At 43.1% G+C, this 17,620-nt stretch overlaps 1 protein-coding gene across 1 annotated transcript in view; it reads right to left on the bottom strand.

Annotated features, from left to right (window-relative positions):
* Window positions 1-10,095, bottom strand: part of drd4-rs (dopamine receptor D4 related sequence) — a 30,785-nt gene extending 20,690 nt beyond the window's left edge. Inside the window, exon 1 of the mRNA XM_017706389.2 lies at window positions 9,740-10,095. The gene's annotated coding sequence lies outside the window, so the exon portion shown is untranslated. The remainder of the gene's footprint in view (window positions 1-9,739) is intronic.
* Between the last annotated feature and the right edge of the window lie 7,525 nt (window positions 10,096-17,620).

The following is a 17,620-nucleotide window of genomic DNA, read 5'->3' as shown; positions in this document are numbered from 1 at the left end:
GGGAGACATTAGGGACAATGCAGTCTCCGGTGGGAGGCAAGGAAACCATCAGGGTTATGGATTCCTGGGTGGATGGGGGGTGAATTCATGTGGATGTTGGTTTGTATGTGTGTAAGATGGGTTCTGGTACATCTATGAGGGCACTGAAAGAGTATTTGTGTCATGAGACAGAAAGCCTTTGCTAGGCTTTTCAACATTCCCCTTTTATGGATGCTCAGTGGGGATGGAGAAGACAGAACCTTCCAAAGTGTGTGCATCTGAGGTGTATGTATGAGCACCCCATGGGGAGTGCTCGCACTAAAATTGAGTGACCATACACTGCCTGGAACAAAGGTACTGTTAGTCAACACAGTTTGTAAGGAATCAATGAAACTTAAAAATGTAACTGTAATGGAAAATAATAGTTATGTTCCCTAAATAAAGACATGCAAGTATTGCACCTTAGTAAGGTGTGGGAACGAGATAATTAAGTCATGGACATGTACTGGTAAGGCATGGGATGAAATCCTAAGATGCAATTGACTTGACTTAATTATCTCATTCCCAGGCCTTACTAAGTCATGATCATGCATTTGTAAGGCATGGGAATGAAATAACTAAGCCGTGCCCATGACCATGACTTAGTAAGGTGGGGCAGACAAGACGCTATTGCGTGGCCACAACTTAAATCTCATACCCATGCCTTACTAAGTCATGGCCACAACTTGATTATCTTGTTCCCACACCTTACTAAGTCGTGTCCAAGCATTATTTTTATTTATACGGGATGTCACCAGCAGGGCTCCATATAAGTGCAATTAGAACTACAAAAAGATCTCTGGATATCCTGAGTTCAGACACTGGATGAGCTCTGTGTGACTCTGTGTTGAGCTGCTAGTGAGCAAGGATGGGTTGAAAGGGGAGGAGTAAGAACCCCCTACTGTAAAAACTTTGCACATCTCTAAACAAAGACGGCCGTGCTGAGATAAATTGGACAATACAACTGCAGTAAAACATTAAAAAATTTAAAGCATTTAAATACAAACACCTTAATCAGTGTTGACTTGCTAATGTGCTTGCTCACCTAGAAAGACGGAAGCCCAGTTGGTTTTGTAAATCATACACATTCCCATCTAAAACCAGTCCCCCTACCTTAATTGAACAACAGCAGTTCTGACTGAGGGCACCCCAAAAGAGGCACAAATTGCTTTTATTGCGACTGTGAAAATGAGTCAATTCTGTGATATTCTCCGTTATCCCTTCCCTTTCGCTTTACCTGTCCTCCACCAGCCCACCATGTTCCTGTGAACCTTTTCCGAAAAGGGCTGTGATCATTTCCAAAGTATTTGCACCTCCCTCTCTTTATCCTTCTTCCCATGAATCCCTCATCTTGCTTGTTTCACAGAGGCAGTTCAGATTCATCTGTTTCACTCCTATTTTGCAGACCATCAGTGGCACTCCATAAAATATGAATGGAGTCACCTGCGTCTCAGTGGTGACCCTGTGTGCTTGAGAAAAGCCTTTAGCACACATGGATAGATCAGCAGTGAGTGTATTTGCACATGCAGTATGCGTAAGCGGCACCGCACGGGTTTTGTAATAATGTCTATTTGTCTTTGTCTTGTGTGTGCTGGACTGTGCAAATGACAGAGCCCACTCTTCATTCTTAATGACTGGAATATAACTTCCATTCAAAACCCCCCCATCATGTACGATCTGTTCATTTCTGCAACAGGCATGTATTTTGTTGTGATCAAATGATTTTATTTTTAAGATAGTGCTCCAATGTAATACAAAAGACAGAGCAACAAAGTGAAGCACCACCCCCCCCCACCACCACCCCACCCCCGCCACGGCACCCATAAACCCACTGCTGATCATAAGTAGATTTTTTCTTAGCTGCACTTTCCACAGAGCTCAAGGGCCTCCTGCTAGCTCCATGGATCCTGATGGAAAGCTCCATATTAATAATATCCACAAAGGCGAGGATCCGTTGCCGCCAGCAGTTGTGAAGGCTGTCAACGCAAGCTAACAGTTTTTTGGCAGCCAGCCAGATATGCGTTTCAGCAGAATTTAAATTGCATTCATTCGTCAATCAAAAGCAAAGTTTGGACTGTATTTGGAATTTTTTTATTGAGAATGGCTGATAAGGTCAAATAAACCTTAGCCCAAAACGTATGCACATCTAAACACTCTAAACCAGTGCACATGTATAAATGTACTGTAAGTACCATCAGAACAAAAATTACAAAGAGGATGCGGAGAAGATGCAGTAAGGCGCATATGGTAGCATCTACAGGGGGTTAAATTGGATCTGCAGATAAAATGATAATGAATAAGCTGATGGTTAGGATTTTTAGAGGCGGATGTGATGTTCTTCCATATAATAGGTTGATTGATGACAGGCATGTGTTTCAATGTAAATCATGCAAAAGCTCAACAACTAAATATAACACATTCAGTGTTTAATGTGCCCACACTTTATCTGTATTACAAGGTCACTGCTTTACAAGAACTTATACACAGGAAATATTTTTCAACATCTCCAAAGTTCTTTCTTAGAAGGTGATCGCACGTTCCCAAACACATTCAAACATGTTTTTTCTGTTTTGTCCAATTTTTTTTCTCTTAAACAGCTTTTTTACAGCTACATGTCCTTTCAGACTCATAGTGCTGAGCTGTTCTTCTGACAGTGGAAGGATGGAAGGACAGAAACACCTGTGGATTTTTTCAGACCTGAAGAAAGTGTGGAGCTTGATTTTCTCCTCTCTCAAAGATGAAAGCTTTAACTTCTTGCTGATAGTTTTGTTGGTCTACCAGGTGTTGCACGGTTGTTAGCATGTTAAATATAAGATACGATAAGATAAGCACTCAGAAAGTGTTACTCAGTGTGTTTTTGTGCACTTGAGTAATCAGATAACGTGAAACTCCATGTCTTCATGAGTCAAGCAGTGATCAGATTTACCAGCTACCAGCCAGTAACCTCGCAAAAGAAGATGTGATGTAAACTTATACTCAAATTTCATGTTGCAGCTTAAAAAAAAACATTGTGCCACTTTTCCTAAAAATATGAATATGCATCATCTAGAGAATAAAGAATATTTCCATTTCAGCATCGCTCCCAAAGTGTTTTGTTGCCGTCTTGCAGCAGCACTGCTTGCTTATTTTTGGTACCCCTGTCTGTTCTTGCTCATGCGCAGACCGAGAAATTAGAAAGAAATCTGAGTAAGATTACATGCACTGAGAAATCTGATTACAGGAGATAAGATCCAGCTGTCTTTGATTTCCAGATCAGAGTATGGTGTTTATATGAACATTTGAATAATTGGATAACTGCAGAAATCTGATTATGGTCAGATTATTGAGGACATGTAAGTGCGCTCAATGCTGGACACCTCTGTGTGTGTTAAATGTATGTTTACTACTTTTATCCAACACAAAAAAAGAAAAACGGCATTTAATCTGCATTTTGACTGGAAATGTAATAAACGGGAGGGAATCTCTGACATTTACACTGATTGACTGATGTGTTAAGCTGCATGTCGTGGATGTCGTGTGGTGACCTGTATGTGTGTAACATATGAGCAGTTTTATGCATGTGGCCGCACTTGCTGTCCATCCATCAATTGCATCCTTCCAGAGGTTAATGAAGGGCTTTCCAAGCATGATCTAGTCAAGCTTTCCCGTCATCGGCTGCTGGCTAAACTAATCATTTTTAAAGAAACTGGGAAAAGAATTTAGCTTCATTTATTTTCATGCTCACACACAAGAACAGACCAACGTCAATAAAATCTTCTCCATCTTTCAATCAAAGCAAACTGCCGTGCTTTAGCATTGATCGTGCCATGTCTGAGATCAGTCAGCGGCCTCCGTCTTTCAGCGAATTTATTAGTATTCAGAACATATTTAATGTCCATGATAAACAGAATGAATGCGTTCAATGGTGTGTTCACAGTTCTCTAATGTAGAGATGTCTCATGGCAGTGGAGGTGTTGGTTGTATTCTGCCATTGTGTGCCACTCGCTGGTATCCTCACCGCTCCTGGAGATTGTAATGAGATTTTTCATCAACGTGCCAAGAGCTATAAACTGTTCCACTGACACCACCGCATGACTAACGCTGTCAATTAGAGCAATTAGTAAACTTAGAAGGAGGAACAGAGGAGAGACTGAGCCAATTCCTGGAACAGAAGACTTTGAGGACAGTGACAGTGATGAGATGAATTGAGAGATCAGCTGTAGGAACAGCGCCAGCCTCAGTGAGAGATGAGGCCAGCTGGAAAACTGTAGCGAGTTGCGTATTCTCAGAATGTTTGCATGCATGTTAGGTATGGCATTTACATCTTCATCTGTCTTGGGTATTTGGTGTTTATGTTGGTTGTGTAGGTATGCATCTCAGTGTTTATGTGCTCTGCTTGTGATCTGCTTGTGTCTCTCCAGCCCTCTTCTGTGGAGGTTCCTTAAACTTTAAAATCAACATGAATTGGAAATCTGATTAGCACATATTTTAATTTACTTAACATGATGCATTTCTAAAGCATTTCAGGTGGGATTTATGGACGGGGTATGATTTTGATCCTTTGGGATTTGATTGGAAAGGGATCTTTCCAAAACGAACATGGTATCAGACGCATACGCTAGTCTGCAGTTGGTTGAAGAGGACTGCTCGCCTTGTGCTCACCTTGCATTGGAGGAGGGGGAGGAAAAACATACTGGTTAAAGTGAAAAAATAAAGTTAACACCTCCTCTAGGAAGAAAGAAATTGTAATGCACAATTACTGTTTATTTGCTAAATTTCACACATTGGCGGGGGGGGGTGTGGGGAAATGTGGTACATGCAAATTTTATGGCACATTTATTTTTTTTATGTTTTATTTTTTCCAACATTTCCAAAACAAGTCATTTAAACTTTTGTCCATGACTGTATGGTATTGTTTTTCTAGTGGTGCATAGCAACATAATTAAATATCAGAAAAAGTACAGAGAAACTAAATTTTGTCTTTTAAAGGATAGGATTAAAAAACGGCCAATTCCGATTTCATATTGACTTGTAAAAAGGTTTTTTACGCTTTCACGCTTTATACAAATGGTTCTTCGAGAACTATACATCAAAAGCTTCATCTACAGAAGCAGAAATGGTTCTTTCAGGGTGTTGTACAAAAGAACCATTTTATTTTTAGGATTGTGGATATGTTCACCCTGGAGCAAACTTGGCAACGCTCTCAGGCCGTTATCTTCAGTGTTAGAAGCTAATCCATTCAGATTGCAGTGGGAATGTCAACATTAACATGAATGTTCTGAATGTCTCTGACTTGGATTTGAGGGAATCCCCACCACCATATTGAAAACATTCCTATTCTTAAAATAGGGGTAAGAATTCAGCAGGTCCTTCAACCCTTGACTTGAGTGAGTATAGACTACACGCAGTGCCATAACATGACGAGAATATGTACGAGTTTATGTTGAATTGACGAAGTTCAAGATGTATATCTTTAACTCACATTAGTTACTGCTACATTACGTATTGCTAATGATTCCAGTACACCACAATCAGTCCTTTGAAACGGAAGTAAATGCTTGCTAACATGAATTAATGTGACGTGTATACACACTCACAGGCCACTTTATTAGGTACACCTTGCTAGTAAAAGGTTGGACCCCCTTTTGCCTTCAGAACTGTCTTAATTCTTCGTGTCAGACTTTCAACAAGGTGTTGGAAACGTTCCTCAGAGATTCTGGTTGGTTATTTGAGTTCCTGTTGTCTTTCTATCATCTGGAACCAGTCTGCCCATTCTCCTCTGACCTCTCACACCAACAAGGCATTTTCGTCCACACGACTGACCGCTCACTGGATGTTTCCTCTTTTTCGGACCGTTCTCTGTGAACCCTAGAGATGGTTGTGTGTGAAAATCCCAGTAGATCAGCAGTTTCTGAAATACTCAGACCAGCCCGTCTGGCTCCAACAACCACGCCACGTTCAAAGTCCCTTAAATCCCCTTTCTTCCCTGTTCTGATGCTCGGTCTGCACTTCAGCAAGTTGTCTTGACCACCTCTACATGCCTGAATGCTTGAGTTGCGGCCGTGTGATTGGCTGATCAGCTATTTGTGTTAACAAGCAACTGAACAGTACCTAATAAAGTGGCCGGTGAGTGTATATGACAATGATAAAGATACAAAGTTTGGATGATATAAACAGGAAGTCGGTGATAAAAAGAAAATAAACAGAGGGTACGTCTCCATTTTTGTTTTTTCTCCCTAAGCGATGCTTGGTGGATGTAACGAGCACCTGCTGTGCTGCTGATGGTGCTGTCTGTCTGACTGCCCCTTAACTTGCTGCATGTGTACACACACCTACACGTACTCAATAGCACAGCCACTGGCTAAATAAAGTCCCTTGCTCCATTGTGGCCTCATGTTGGAGAGAGCCCTTTCACAGGCTCCACATGTGACAGACTTTCATGCTGCTTCTGAACTCTGGCATTCGACGGCACAAGCTGCTGCTGAATTACGAGCAAACTCAGTCACTCTAGTCTCTTCTTCTGTGACGAGATGAGCGTAGGTGTAAACGGTTCTGACATGGTTGTTTTTCTTCATTTTTTTCTTCACTCTCTATTGTTATCTGACTTCTAAGACAGGCAGCCCAGTTTTACAGAAACACCAGCCCCTCGTTCTCAGCACGAACGTGGAGGACGGAATTGACAGATTTAACCCCGGGGGACCGACTGTATTCTTGAAATAGCATGTTCAGTAGCACCTCCTCGACCCACAAGCCCTCCACCCTTTGCTGCACTCAAGATGTGAAGTAATAGTCTTTACCACACTAAATCATGTGAAGAGGCAGGCAGGAAAGGTGAGCAGGACATGCCACTATAGGCCTCAAAACCATAGTAACCTGTGGATCACTCTGCCAGATGGCCATAAGTCTTTATGAACTTGTTTCTCACCCTGTGTGCCAGGAGAACCGTAATAGAATGAGAAGTGAAAACAAAGGAAAATTAATACCACATGATTCCTTGAGGCAAGTCATTGTGAAGGTTTTTTTTTAATTGCCTTTGCAAGTATGCATGGATGATGCCATTAGCTTACTGTATTTCTATTGTTATCTGGGTTCTTCAGTGTATTTTTACATCAATTATATCATATGTGTAGAAGTATACCATGTACTAAGTGCTAAATGCAATTAAATGAAGCTTGCGCACACACAACTTGGATCATTTCCATAGAAATGGATTGCCAATAGAATGGGGTGCTGTAACACCACCTTGCCCAGTGCCATGTGTGAGCTAGAGGGGTATAACCCCCCCCCCCCCCCCCAAAAAATAAAGGCTGTTATTACAACAAAGTGGGACAGACCTAGACCTAGATTAAGCTTAAGCATAGACTAAAATGAAATTCCAGTGGTGATTCCCCATTGACACTGCAATGTAGTTCAAGATTAGGCTTAATCTTAGTCCAGGAAACCTGTACATAGTGTGTAGTGAAGTATAGCTGATGAACTGCATGTTTTTTGTAGCTGTTTTAACTGTTTTAATGACTTCTTTATACATATATATACACACACACACATAGTATCTTCTCACAGGTAGATCAAAGTCAATTCTCTCTACCCGGCATGTCAGCAGCACCAGTTTGATGCCTCTGACGCCTGCTGTGCGGTGGAAAAGGGACTCGGCTGTTCTGCCATTCTTTCACCCATTTCAAACATGAGCCTTAGCCGCAGGGCACAACTGTGCATTCAATAAGCCTTGCTTTCCAGCAGGTGTGCCATTTAGGAGCTTATTTATTAATATTTGTTAATAATCTTCATTTCCCAGTCTAACTAATGTGCAAAGCTGAGGCAGAGGCACCACCGCTCCCAAGAGCTCTATTAATTAAGGGCCTAATTAGCTGCATGGTGGTGGAATCCAAGTGTCACCTTTATATTTTGGCATTGGCGCACCATCTTTACGCTTAACAGGGAACTGCTCTTGTTCATGGTGAAACAGCTGCCATGCTCTTCAGCTGCCAACAGAAGCACCTGTCTGGGCTCCAGACACCAGGCAGCGCTTTTTGGTCCGGTTCTTTTGGACCATGTCCACTGTGTGAGGTTCCAAGTGACTAGGGATTAAATAGCTCTAAATGAAGCCCCAGATCAGCTGTGAGCAGATGGGACAACAGCTGCTTGTTTAAAAAAAGCAGTTTCAGAGGAGCGATGGAGATAAAAAGCTACCCATGTCAGTGCGTGCCCCATGTGTGGGTGGGGGGGTGGGTTTCGTTAGTGGATCAGCTTCCCCTGTTTCCAAGACCTGTGATAATAAAGCCACAGCAGTAAACTAGCTGTAGAGATACTGCATGGGTCTCAAAGCGTGGCTTGGCTGAATTCAGTGCTGTGGAAGAGGTCAGTGGTGGGGGAGTGTGAACTTGTTAGTTGTGATGGTTTACACACTGGTGGAACACAGTATACAGGATAAAATATGAAACTTGACGACACAAACACTGCTGCTCATAGAAAGAGCTTCCTCCTTTAGTGAGGACGATAAAGCTGTGGAATAACATGAAATTGTACAATGACCAAACAGTGTTAAACCACTTCATATCTTGCATTGAGTACGAGTTATTCATTTTTTTAAGGAGATATTATTGTGGAGATTAGAAGTTACAGGGAAAACGGAGCTCTTAACAACACCTGGTAGACCACCAAAACGGTCAACATGAGGTAAACAGTATTTAAGACTTTCATCTTCGAGAGAAAGGAAAAACTCAAGCTCCACTCTTGCTTCAAATATAAAAAAATCCACAGCTTCCGGTTTCGGTCCATCCTTCCACTGTGAAAAGACAACTCGACACTATCAGTCTGAAAGAATGTGTAGCTGTCAAGAAGCCCTTAGAAAAAGAAATAGTTTAAAAAAACGTACAAATCAAACAAAGATCAATGAACTGATCACTTCAGAGTCCAGACCCCAGTATCACTGAATGTTTGGGATTACTTGGATTGTGAGAGGCAGAAAATGCAACCAACCTCTTAGACTTCTTAGGAAAATAAGATTCCATTGGAAAAACTAAAGCGTGCCTTCTGAAAAGAAAGGAAGCTATAATAAAAGCAAAGCGTGGACAGCTGTTTCGTGGCTTCTGTGTAATTATCTGGTGGATAACTTGTATGTAGTAAATGGCTGTTAGTTGGCTGTTATTTCATTCACATTCAAGAATATGCCTTTAAATGAAAACGCCTTCAAAATGATTCAAACGCGCCTTCAGTTCAGTGTGTCTGAACTTGACCAGCGGTCTATATTCACTAATGGTCAGTGGATCTCAGCTGTTACATGAGCAAAGAAAGCAAAGTACAGTAATGCAGAAATGTAAGTGATGAGAGAAAGAGCGCTGTGCCGTTTATACACTTCATTTGTTGATTTTGTTTGTTTTGGCTACCAGGTAGATATGCACTGTTTCTTGAATGCCTTTGGAAGTTTAGTCTTCAGAATGTGAATGAAGTTCAAATTGCTTGTAAGAACAAACAGAAAAAAAGCACTTTCTGCTCTGATTGTCAAATGCTGATTGACCTCATCCATATTTATACTATTTTGTTGTCATTTGCATAATTTAAAAAGCAGCGTTTCCATCGTTTCCTTAAAGAGGTACATGTGACTCCCGCCTGTTCTTTTAATGGGCTGTTTTTATTTGTTTCCTCAGGATTTGGATTTGTAATCATTTGACAAATGCACTGTTATGTCAAATATAAGGCTGGTTTTAGGCTAAAGACACATAAAAGAATTAAAGACACTCACCACGAGGCACAGAACTTTAGCGTTGAAGAGGAGCATCACAGAAAATCCTTAGAAATCCGTTTTTGAGCGAGCGTTCCTGCTTCCCGAAGGTGCTTTAGCCTGGAGGTCAGAGCAGCATGTCCTTCTGCTGCTCCCTCTGTTCTGACCTCTTATCTGGCCGCTGGACTCCTCTCTCAGCTCCACTCAGCTCTGCTCTCCCCTCCTCTACCTAGCGCTCTTGCTCTGTCACACACAACACACACACGCACACACACACGCACACACACACACACACACGCACACACGCGCGCACACACACACACCAGTATGGCAGAAAGTTTCCAGAGGCTGCAGGTGTCTCTCTCTCCTCTTCTCTGTCATCCTGCGTTCATTATGTGCTCGGAGGAGCTCAGAGTGTGCTCTCCACCTCCCCTCTCCAGCTGGGTGCAACTCTCTCTCTATCTCTCTCTCCCTCCCTCTCTTTCTCACACACTCCTCTCACTTTCTCTCTCTCTCTCACTATATATATATATATATATATATATATATATATATATATATATATATATATATACATATATATATATATATATATATATATATATATAGTGAGAGAGAGAGAGAGAGAGGGAGAGAGAGAGAGAGAGAGATACATAGATATGTCATCACATTCTTTCTTACTTATTTTTTTCTCTCTCACTCACCCTGTCACTCTCGCTTACTCTCTCCATCTGTTTCCTTCTTTCTCTCCCTATTTCTCTCTGTCTTAATGTTTCTCACCCCCTCTCTCTTTCTCACTCTCTTCCACTTGCTGTCTCCCTCTTCTCTTCTCCTCTCTCTCTCACCTTGCCTTTCTCTCTGCCATCTTGCTCAGAATCACTCCCTCTATGTTCATTTTTTTGCTCCCTCTGATTTTCTTTAAGTGCCCTCCACCTTTTCTCCTTCACATCACACTTTATCACTACACACTCTTATCCTCTCTCTCTCTCTCTCTCTCTCTCTTTTCATCTCTGCTTTGTCTGTAATTTCTGAATGTGATCCATCCAGTTAAATGCTTCGCCTCTCTGCTTTGTAAACAGCTGTTGACCAAAAAGTGACCCGCATCAGGTTCGACTCCACCCTCTTCACATCTGCATGACACTCTGTTCACCAGATTAAGGCCAATATTTATGAAGCACATTTCCCTCCTCGTTTCATTGCCATATTAGGCTCATGACCACATCCTACTGCAGATCAACCTTGATGTACTCCTTTCACCTTCCAGTTCTATTCAGAACCTCACCTCCATGCTCACGCAGAGAGAAATGGGCAGAGGATAGTTCCACTGTGACGAGTCCTCGGCTCAGAGGAAGGACAGTTGAATGTGCTTCAGCTCTTCTCAGGAGGAAGAGCAGTGATGTGAATTATCGTCTGTATTAGTCACCCTCGTGTGAATGTTATTAGAGAGAGCAGAGGCTGCAGGAGAGGATCCATGTGCTCATGCTCATACATATGCATGAGCGACATACATGACCTGCCTTGCATGTTGGCACATGTGCCTTTAAAAATAGAGTGAATGAGTGAAAGTGGGACACTTTTTGCTAGATGGATCAGATATTTATCCATCAAATAGTGAACAGAGTTGGGAGGCTTGCTTAGAAATGCCTTCTGGTACTGATTACTAATCCAGTTATCTGATTACTTTTAGTTGCTTTCGTATGACTGATCTTTTTAAAGTTGTGTAATTAAATAAAAACATTTCTTTTTCAGCAAGACAACTTAAATCTAAGAACAGGAAAAACAGGAAAACTGCACTTAAACAAGGTGATGGGTCTGAACTCAGTAATAAGTCTATTGATGTTCTTTGCTATAGAAAACAGAGTTTATCTCTTGCCACAGGTCACTGTCTCCCCTCTCCATCACCTCACACTGTGGCTAGTGATAAAAATCTCCCAAGAATTGATGCACAAGAGCAATCAGCCAAGATTGGAATTGACAGATTTTTGGAATTGATAGAAATCTGCCAGCACATTGTTTTTTATGGTGGCTGATCTGTGCAGTTTTATGAGGTAAATAATGTGGGGCAGTTAGTCCACTCACTTGTATATGATTGCGGCTGCTACACCAATATCAATAGAGTGGGGCAGTCGTGGGCTGGAGGTTAGGGAACCAGCCCTGTGACCGTAAGGTTGCCAGTTCGATCCCCTTGGCTGAGAGTCCATGACTGAAGTGCCCTTGAGCAAGGCACCTAACCCCCAATTGCTCCCTGGGTGCTGTGGATAGGGCTGCCCACTGCTCCAGGCTCCCTTAGTGTGTGTGTTCACTAGTGTGCATGTATGTGGGTGTTTCACTGCACGGATGGGTTAAATGCAGAATTCACAGTGAACAATGGTTGTTAACTTCAACTGCTTGAGTCAGCCATTTATTCAAAACATAAAGCATGGTGGTGGCGCGTGTGGGCATATACATGGGCACTGACGTCATCACGTCATACATGTATAATTGGATGCTGATCAACATGGCTTTGCCCTAATAACAAATATGCTTAACACTCCCACTCAAAGACATGTTTACAGCTCTCACTCTCTCTACTGTATAGTGGAAAACAAAACCAAAAAGATACATAACTCATTTTGTACTGTACTCAGTTACAGTATAACTCATAAAAAAAAAAACATTTCACATACTGGCAGTTCTGAAAACTTAAATAAAAGAAAAATACCTTCTTTACTTCAATTCTTCATTACATTTCATTTCACCTGCCAGCTTCCATTACTCTCCAAACAAATAACCCATGAATTTCTCAAATTTGACCTTTGACATTAGTTTGGTAAGTACATCAGCTACCATGTCTGCAGTAGGACAGTAAACAACATTAATTTCTCCCTCTGTGTATGCAGACCGTACAAAGTGATATTTTATATCCACATGCTTGCTTCTCTGTCTACATACTGGGTTCTTGGATAGCGCTATCGCCCCCTGGTTGTCCTAATTTTTGACTGGTAAATGCTGGTTACTGCCATCCATCCCTTTTAGTAGTTGAACAAGGTACTTACTCTCCTGAGTAGTGGCTGCTAGAGCCATGTCCTCTGCTTCACAGCTAGATAGCACCACTGTTGGCTGCTTCCTGCTCTTCCATGATATTACTGCACCAGTCTCAGTTAAGCTGAAACAATATCCAGAGGTGCTTCTCCTGTCATTTTTGTCAGCTGCCCAATCAGCGTCACTATACCCCTCAAGCCGTAAGCTTTTCTCACATTTCCGGGAGTTTAATTCCTGACCCATAGTACCTTTTAAGTACCTCAGTAAGTGTTTCGCAGCCGTCCAATGCTGTTGCTTTGGTCCTGCCAAGTGTTGTGATAGCTTACTAACTATCCAACTCAAGTCGGGTCTGGTACATGTCATGATGTATATCAGGCTACCCACTATCTCTCTGTAACCTGTTGGATCAATTACATCACCATCATTTTCAAAATGTAATTTCTGCTCAGATGGGGTGGATCTCGGTTTGCATGTATGACTTTCTCGTTCCCAGATTCTCTGGTGTAGACACAGTGGTCAGCATCATTTTGCACAAAACCATTCCCTGTAAGGTGATCATGCAGTAACATATTCCAGTTGCGACCGGACTGTTTTAACCCATACAATGACTTGTTGAGTTTACACACAAGATGTTCACCTGTTTTTGACCTCGAAACCTTCCGGTTGCTCCATATATACCTCACGGTCCATGGGAGCATGCAAGTAAGCAGTCTTTACATCCATTTGGTGAAGGATAAGATCCTCCTGCACAGCTACTCGCATCAATGCTCGGACAGAGGTCATGTTGGCAGTGGGTGAAAATGTCTCTTTATAGTCAATCCCTTCCACCTGACCGTGCCCCTTTGCCACATATCTGGCTTTACAAGTCTCAGATCCATCTGGGCTTTCTTTCACAGCATATACCCAGCGACCTCCCACTGCTTGTTTGCCCCGTGGCAGTGGTGTCAGAGTGAAAGTTTCATTCTCAGTTAACGATTGCATCTCTTCTTTCATCGCATCACCCCATAATTTGGATTTCTCTGAATTCATTGCCTCACTAAACGTTTCAGGTACACCATAGGTCACTCTGTAGAAATAAACCACATTTTCTGTTTCATCATCACAATCGGCTTTGCATTGGTACTCTTTCAGGTATTCTGGGGCCTTTCTCTCCCTCACAGGATATCTCTGTTCTACCTGCTCTTTCTCTGTACCATCTGCCTGGGTTGGACCTGCCTCAGTCGTCTCCACACTAGGCTCTCTAGTCTCTTCAGACTGTTCCTGACCCTGGCTCACTACCTTTGGTGTTGCATCTCCATAGCTCTCTGCGTCATCCTCCATGTCATAACTGGTCTGCGTCTGGCTATCTGCGCTGCCTTTAGTGATTGTTTTCACAAGCCTATGTTTTAGGATTTTTCCTGTCTCCGGGTAGTAGATGTTGTACGCTGGGCTATATTTATCATAGCCGACAAACATCCCTTTGTCACACCTAGCATCCAGCTTCTTTTTGTCCTGCTTATACGCGCAACATTCAGATCCGAATATCTTCATGTTAGACAGGTTGGGTGTTTTCCCTGTGAAAACACAGTAAGGTGTCTGCTCTAGACGCTTACTGTAACACCTGTTGCGAATCTGAGCTGCTGTTTGCACTGCATATGTCCACAGCTGCTTTGGGAGGTTACTCTCCAACAGCATGCATAGAGCCATCTCAAATAATGTTCTCCATCCCCTTTCGGCAGTTCCGTTCTGATGAGGTGAGTAGGGTGCACTTGTCTCGTGCCTTATCCCATTACTCCTAAGTAAGGACTGGAACTCCTGTCCGGTAAATTCTGTACCGTTGTCAGACCTTATACACTTAATTTTCCCATAGGGAGCTACATCTGCTATGAATTTCTCTGTAGCTTGCGCTGCATAGATTTTTGCCTTCAGAAAGTATGGAAAAATCCATCCATCCATCCATTATCTTCCGCTTCTCCGGGGTTCGGGTCGCAGGGGCAGCATCCTAAGCAATGAGGCCCAGACCTCCCTTTCCCCAGCCACTTCCACTAGCTCTCCAAGGGGGATTCCGAGGCGCTCCCAGGCCAGCTGGGCGATATAGTCACGCCAGCGTGTCCTGGGTCTTTTCCGGGGTCTCCTCCCAGGTGGACAGGCATCCTAAAAATCATCCCGCTGTAATCATCAGTAAATGCTACTGCATACTTGTACCCATCTTTATCTGCTGGTTCTATGGGGCCGCATAAGTCTGTGTGCACTAGCATCTGCCTGTCTGTTTCTGCTTTGTGTGAATTTGCCCTGAGTGCATATTTCACAGTTTTGGTTTGACTTATCATTTTTGCCATTAATAGACGTCCCTTCAACAACATTCTCCAGCTTTGCAATGTCATCAAAGTTACAATGGCCTAGTATTTTGTGCCACGTTTGCATATCATGACAACCATACACTTCATCAATGTTTTCACTCTCAACTGTGCTAAGGTAATACAGCCTCCCATACACACCCATTTTGAATTTTGTACCGTCCCTGTTGACTAGCCAGTCATCACCGTCTTTGAAACGGACCTCTGCACCGTTGCCTGTTGCTGCCTTGACAGAAAAGATGTTCTGTGGGAACGATGGGATGTAGAGCGCCTGCTTGAGTCTCGTTCTCACTCGTCGCCCCTCGCTGTCCAGCAAGTAGACCTCGGCGTCTCCCCTCATCTTCGCCATTCCGCTCACCTTGGTTCCGTCGGCCAGCTCGATCATGTGGCCCTCAGATCTGAAGCTCTTGTCCACCGTTTTGAACTTGGTGGCATCATTGATCATGTGCGATGTGGCGCCGCAGTCAACCATGAGCCCTTTCTTGTTTTCTCCTTGCACTTGACAGTCACTCATCTTAAAGAAAAATGACGACTGTGTATCTGTCTGTTCATCAGCTTTCTTGATTTGGTCACGACCTCGGCCGCGTCCACGGCCACGCCCTTTTCCTCGCTGTGGTGTGTCCCATGCTCGACCATCTCTCCTCTGTTGCACATCGTTGGGGCATGCCCGGGCCATGTGTCCTCTATTCCCGCACGCGTAGCACTCCATGTCAACCAAGTCCACTTTCTTCCCCTGTCCTCTTCCGCGCGCTTTCATCATCCCGCTTGTTCTCATCACGTTGTCCTCGGTCACGTCTCCTCGTCCATATTTCTCTGTACTCTCATAGCTGCGCACTTTACTTTTAAACTCGCCAAACGTCACAACTTCATTTGTCTGTGTAACGTGCACAACGAACGGTTTGTAGGATTCGGGTAGCCCTTTCACTACCATTGCAATCATAAGTCCATCACTGATTGTTCGTCTGCTCTCCTTAATGACGTGAAAATAGTCTCTGCTCGAATTATGTATTCGGTAATTGTCTCATCGCTAGCTTTGCAGAGTGAGGACAGTACAGACTCACGACTCGTGACTTGTCCTTGCCAACGTAATGCTTTCGCAGAATCGCCAATGCCTTTCTTCCATCTCGTTCCGCTTCTCTCATTACTAATGATAAACTTTTGTTGTCCAAAACTTGCACAAGTTCCACATACGCCTCACCATTCTTTGCCTCTTCTTCGGCGAGAGCTGCTCCACACCCCTCGTCGATACCTGGCGTCTCCGTGATGGTCTCCCTGAGACTACGGAGTTCCATGTGAGCGAGGAACCTTGCTTCCCAAAGGTCATCATTTTTCTCTTCGCCGTCGAATAAAAGTCTGCTCCACCTGTGGCCTTAGTGCCTGGGCCCATAACCTGTGGGTATATTCGCCATCCCTTTGCCCTAATAACAAATATGCTTAACACCTACTCATGACAAAATCTGCGTTTAGATGACAAAGCTCATAGAGATCACCGTGACTGAGAGTGGTGGCTAAAGTAATCCTGCTAGTAATCAAACTTATTTTTAATGTACCTGTAATCTGATTACTATTACAGTTTTATGCTTCCTAGTTCCTGTAATGCTGTTAAATTTAGTCTCCTACATACAGATGATTAGAGGATGGCTCACGAGTGGCGCAAATGTCCAAATGCCAGAAGATCATATTCGATCCCTGTCCAGGGCCGGGAGTCCAAAACTGCATAATTGGCCTCTCTCTCTCCGGCCAGTACTCAGTGTGATGCTAGCCAACCTGCCAATCTGTTAGCTGATGTAACAAGACACATAGTGTTACCCTCAAAGTGCGTTGAGCTGTCCAGTAATATTGTATCAGTGACCGTTTGAAAAGATGTGGGGTCGCTTTATTTGTCTCAGAAGAAGCAGGTGCTAGTCTCCACCCTTCCAGCCTGGTAGCATCGTGTAGTTGGTTAGTGTTGAGTAAAAGCAGAACATTGGAGGTCCAGGCAAGAATTCCACTGCTGTACCTAAAAGAGTCCTTAGACTAGATTTCTAAACTACATTCACCACCACTGTGAATCACTCTTGAGAGTTTGTTTGTCACCTCATAAATGTCTTAAAACAGAGTTTTTATTTGGACGTTATGGACACCTCAACACAGTTGAAAACTACTTGAAATAAGTTCATAGAAGTAGTACGTCATTCAGTTGATCAACTAATAGAAAGAACAATTAAAATTTCAAACATTTCAAATCTGAAGAACATTTTCATGTGTTAAAATGTGACTTTCTGTCCACATCTAAGCTTTTCAGATCAATGGTGGCTTTCTTTCCTGTGTGGCAGCACGTGCTTATCTCCTGACACAGCCAGCAGTGTGTGCAGCAGAGCAGAGACGGTAAGTTTCGTCCTCTGAGCCCTGCCGTGCTCTTGGCCATCGATTCTATCTGCAAAGAGCCACTACCATGAGCCATGGCCTAAGCAGGCAGGCTCTGATAAGGTGCACTGAGGCTCCTAGAAGGAGAAAAGGGGGAAAAATAACCTTTGGGAATCTTTTGGACCTGATGAGATCCTTA

This window comes from Pygocentrus nattereri, chromosome 11 (genome assembly GCF_015220715.1).
Source record: "Pygocentrus nattereri isolate fPygNat1 chromosome 11, fPygNat1.pri, whole genome shotgun sequence".
NCBI lineage: Eukaryota > Metazoa > Chordata > Actinopteri > Characiformes > Serrasalmidae > Pygocentrus > Pygocentrus nattereri.
This window is presented reverse-complemented; position numbering and strand designations above follow the sequence as displayed.